Here is a 5,495-nt window from a genome sequence, read left to right as displayed (position 1 = left end):
TATATATATATATATATATATATATATATATATATATATATAGAATCTGAATATTCTCAATTACCTACGAGTTTTCATTTGCTTATCTCACTGAGCAATGCCAGCATGGGAACTAGGCATATCAGACACGGCAGGGGTCAGAATCTCATTACAACCCAAGTTCTACTAATTGGATTTCGGATTTGAATGTAATCATCATTATACTGCTCTACGGATTCTAGAATATTAAACGAAATTTTAATTGATGAATGTACATTACTTGAATCCTTTCCATTTCCAACCATGATTATCTCTGCAGATGTTTACGATCCTCTCTCTCTCTCTCTCTCTCTCTCTCTCTCTCTCATCTCTCTCTCTTTGTGTGTTGTTTTCCGTAAAGGCCACACTAGGAAACATTGTATGTAAACAAAGTTTACAAATTCTGTTGCAAATAATGTTTCGTAGTCTGGGCAGCCTTAACACACAATGACAGGCAGCAACCTTATTTATCACTGATTAAAATGCCAAAACCCTCCCGGGCTAAGTACTATATAAAAACATACCAATATCATCCCTTGTGAATTTCGTCGAGAACTCGCCTTATTCCTGGATACAACCCCCTCTGCGTCTTCCCTTTCTTTATTGCTGGTGCGCTGGTCTGTGACAGGTCCTCAAATAGGACCGTGGTCCCTGAAATCTTTTCGACAGGAGGCGATTTGTGATGTTTAGGATAAAAATCGTTCACCGATGCTGAAAATGCAGCCTCGTCCTGTAAGTTTCGGCTTCCCAGTTCGGTGTAGGGAAAACAATATGATTGTACGAGAAAAAAGTAGCTCGATGGAAATGCAAACATTTATAGGTTTTGCACGCCAGGTCACTGACTAGAAATGTACAAAAGATGTATTTGATAACTGAGTTGATTCAAAATGAATATATACAAATACTTTGGTTGTATAATTTTCTAGTTTAAAACAGAGATGAAAGCACAGGCAAAACTCCCATACATGCATTGACAAAGCAAGGAGATCGCTTGCTCCTACAAATTCATACCCTCCTTATTGGGTTGACTTTTGAAGAGTTATTCCGCGGAGTGCAATCTTTCTGGCCAGAAACTCGGTATTCAAACTGGAGAGGCGAATGGTCTGGATCGCTCTTCTATTTGCATTTGAAAAAGTACGGTGTGGCGACTTCATTTGCTTTCGTTAGTGCTTTAAGTGAAGAGTTTTACGTATTTGGATTCCAGGCAATACGGGACTATGTTAGTCTGTGATGTTCTGGTGTTACGTGTTACTTCAAGACGAAAATTCTGGCTCTAAAGGGTGACTATTGGAAATAAAGCTATAGGTAATTCAGAAACATTATTAACTATATTTAAAGTTTTAACTTACATTTTTCGTGTAATATGTTTTATACACAAACTTTGAGACAGTCCAGTCATGTACACTCGACAAAAAAACACTGAGATACAGTTTTCATTAGCTTTCGTTCATCCAATTTCATTTGTTTTTACTGAAGGACATAATATCGCTAATTTTACTCTATATGAAAATACATTGTAAATTATATCATATAAGTTAAAACTGCAAAACAAAACCGTTCAGATACTTAAAAACACGATATATGTCCGAAGTAATTGGAATTTCTCAGATGGTTTCGTTCATAGATATCTGGTAGATAGAATGTGAATTTCTGATTTTAGTACTATGCATCATGAAGACAATATTTACTCGTTTTGCTTCATTAGCGAGGATATATTGCATTATCATAAGTGGTGAATGCAATGATTTTAGTTTTTTTCCAACTTATGTTTTGTATTCCAAAGCAATTAAAGTTAGCTGACGTCAATGGCACTCAATGTTGCGACGGCTAAGGTAGGTTGAACAAAGTCTAGTTTCATCCGCAAGAGCGTTTTTCTATGATGTAGGAGGAGCCCTAGAACTTCAAGCGGGAAAGCGCATGTCACTGGATACTGGCTAACGTAACGGATTTCACACTTTGGATTACATTGACGTTGACATGGATCGAATGCTGGTTTGCTGTTTACAAGCTACTGTCTTTAAACATAAATCTTAATCAAGGTTTTAGTAGTATGTTAGCTCAAAGATTTTCTAGCTATATGCTCCCATTACAAATCAGTTCGTAGTAGCCTACAGCCCTACACGACTGCATTTCTTTGCCGCGAGCTGAAAGATCTCCCACGATATAAAACTTTAATTGCCTGTGCAATACATATTGAGTTATTTGTGGTAATAATATTTTTACTTATCACAGCTTTTTCGTGGATGATTTGTGGATGGAACCTGATTTTCAAAAGTAAAGACTATGTCAAGAAAGCAAGAATGACCGCACCCGGTGTCTAAAATTTTCAAAGGCAACTGTCGAGTGTAATCAAGATTAGGGTATGAATTTCTTAGAGAATTAACTTGAATATTATGATCCTTCAAATTTAATCTAGCATAATGCAGCACGATCTTGGCAGTAATATGATATCGCGCAAGCATAGGCCTATCGATAGAGATCTTAATTCATTATATTTTCTTCTGCCTTTACCCCGTCACCAGTACTATCATTCTCTCTCTCTCTCTCTCTCTCTCTCTCTCTCGTCTCTCTCTCTCTCTCTCTCTCTTCTCTAAAACATACTTTAAAAATATATCTATTACACTCAATCTCCCAAAGAAATATAATGAAATTAAGTAGTTATAAATGACCTAAGCTTTCACATGAGCAGATTTTGCTCCTCTCTCTCTCTCTCTCTCCACTTTTAAAACACATTTGAAAAAAGTATTATCACTCAATCTCTCAAAGTAAATATAATGAATTAAAAGTATCTCTATAGATAGGCCCTATGCTTGCTCTCTCTCTCTTTCTTCTCTTCAAAGTTTCTTTCCCCATCTCTCTCTCTCTCTCTCTCTCTCTCTCTCTCTCTCTCTCTCTCTCTCTCTCTCTCTCTCTCTCTTTCCCCACTTTTGAAACATTTGAAAAAATATTATCACTTAACCTCTCAAAGCGAATATAATGAATTAAGTATCTCTATCGATAGGTCTATGCTTGCGCGCTCTCTCTCTATTGTCATAATATTTTAGTCTTTACTGTATTGTTCTTCACGATTTCCACAAGTACTGCCCAAATTTTAAAACCTTTCTCGCATTGTTTAAGATCCGTCTTAATTACATATGAATTTTACGTAAGTTTAGTGTCAAACATTATTTATAAATAAGGTTTTCACAGTAGGTTTTTAAAAAGGATGATCGATATTCTACCCTGAACTGCTTACCAAACCAACATTAACGAATAATATAGAGCCTGTTTCTACATTCAAGTATAAATGATTATAAGACCTCAACAGAATCTTTATGGTGTAAAGTTGATGGAAATCTAGAAAGCAACAAACGCTATAATTTTGAAGCTCCGCCCCCTTTCAAGAGTTGCCAGGAGTGGAATTATTGAACAATAGCTATATGTCCGAAGATTTAAAAAAAAAAACTGTGTCTTAAGTTTTCCTTGCCGAGTGTACGTAGCCTGAACTGATGCTATTTCTTAATGATGATTAAGAATTCAGTGAACAGTTTTTGACTCATATTTCTTGCACGTGCTCTATCAAACGATTATTACAGGTAACTGAAACAACAAGACACAGAAAAATGACGCATGAGTAGTGCTTGTTATATAAACAAGGATGGCTTTGCCTAAAAAGATACTGACGAGAGGAGACGTATCGTTCACCTGGATACAATTCTTGCTCGTATGGAAAACTACTCCGAATATTAATTTTGATCAGTTGAACCAATCTTATCTGGACGTCACTGACCACATTTTTCTTCTCCACGTATCTTTTCACTCTATATTTATACCTCATGGAAAGTTCCCAGTGTGATGGTATAAAAGCCTTCCTCTCTGATTATCCGTTGTATAAGTGAAGTTAGCCTAACTGTAGTCTGAAGTAAAATCTTTGCAATAATTTTTTTTTTATCAGAAGGGAAACAATTTCATGGCAGTTAGTGGACAGAACACAATTAAGAAATTTTCACTTCTGTTAAAATAATATCAGCATTCCTTTTATATATATATATATATATATATATATATATATATATATATATATATATATATATATATATATATATATATATATGTGTGTGTGTGTGTGTGTGTGTGTGTGTTTGTGTGTATGTGTGTGTGTGTGTGTGTGTGTGTGTGTGGTGAGGAGAGAGAGAGAGAGAGAGAGAGAGAGAGAGAGATTAAACCACTGAACTGAAAGTTATTCTTATACCCAAATATTTTTCGAGTACAGTTTTCGAGCATGTTTTTGTATCAGTTGTATGACATAAGTTTTTTTATTATTAAGCATTCGTATGAATTACTCTTCACTATGATAAAGTTTCTTACATTCTCGTAGTTACCCTTTTTAACCTGAAACATTTGAAATCAAGCTGTTGATGTTGATGCTGCCTCATGACATATTAGAAACAATCTATGGCCTTTCTTACTTTTGCAGGAAGTATATTTCGTATTTTACTAATCATATTTACATTGTTTCGTAAATTTATTCCTAAATTTGCCTCTTCGTGTCATCTTCAGTTCATGAAAATGCTGTGACCCTCTTTTACCTATGTTCCTTTGTATTTAGCTACTTTCTTTATTGATGTTTATAATCATACGCGATAAATGTTCCTTTTATTTCCTAGCAGAAACATTTAAGACCGGTTCTTGAAATGTACAATACTTGTGCGAGTTGTGATTTGAAATTTATTGATGTCCACTATAACAACCCCATAAAAAATACAACCCCTATGCATATATCACAACGTTTAGTGAAGAGAAATATAGTGAGAGAATGAGATAAAGAAATGAAAGTACTTTTTATCAAATCTAAAGAAAATTGTTTATTATTAAAGGAGGACCTTACTCCATAAAATAGAAAGATAGATGACACGAGAATAGTAAAATAGACACAATTTATCCTAACACAATTTATGTTATTATTTCCTTTATGTTTTCCTTTTCCATGCTGCATGCGGACATCGTTTATTTTTTCTTTACTATTATACATCACAACTAGGGATTTTTTAAGATCTTTACTTCAACAGTATTCGTTTAACATTTTAGCATCCATTTTGTTATCCAAATTCCTACCTCTATTCCTTTCCCAACATTTGAAGGAAGGCCTAGCTAGAAACATTAGACGTGAAAGGACTTTGTCTTCTGATTTTTGGGACTAACGTATTACATCGTGACAAGTGAAGAAACTTAAGGGAAATTTTTTCTGGTCATATGAAAAAGACCCGTTACCCTGTCACTGAAAATGAGATCACTCTGGAAAAATGCCTCACTTCTTAAATCGTTTACAGCTTAATTTACGTTACAATTTTCACTGAAATAATTACGTGTGCCAGTCTTGCTCGATTCAGCTAGATATGATTTTTTTATGTCCCTTAGTTCCAACGGGGTGATTGAATTTTTGTGTCTGATGACCAGGGAATCTTAGACAGATAAAATTTCACTTTTAGTATACAAAA

This window comes from Macrobrachium nipponense, chromosome 31 (genome assembly GCF_015104395.2).
Source record: "Macrobrachium nipponense isolate FS-2020 chromosome 31, ASM1510439v2, whole genome shotgun sequence".
Lineage (NCBI taxonomy): Eukaryota > Metazoa > Arthropoda > Malacostraca > Decapoda > Palaemonidae > Macrobrachium > Macrobrachium nipponense.
Note: the sequence above shows the minus strand (reverse complement) of the source record.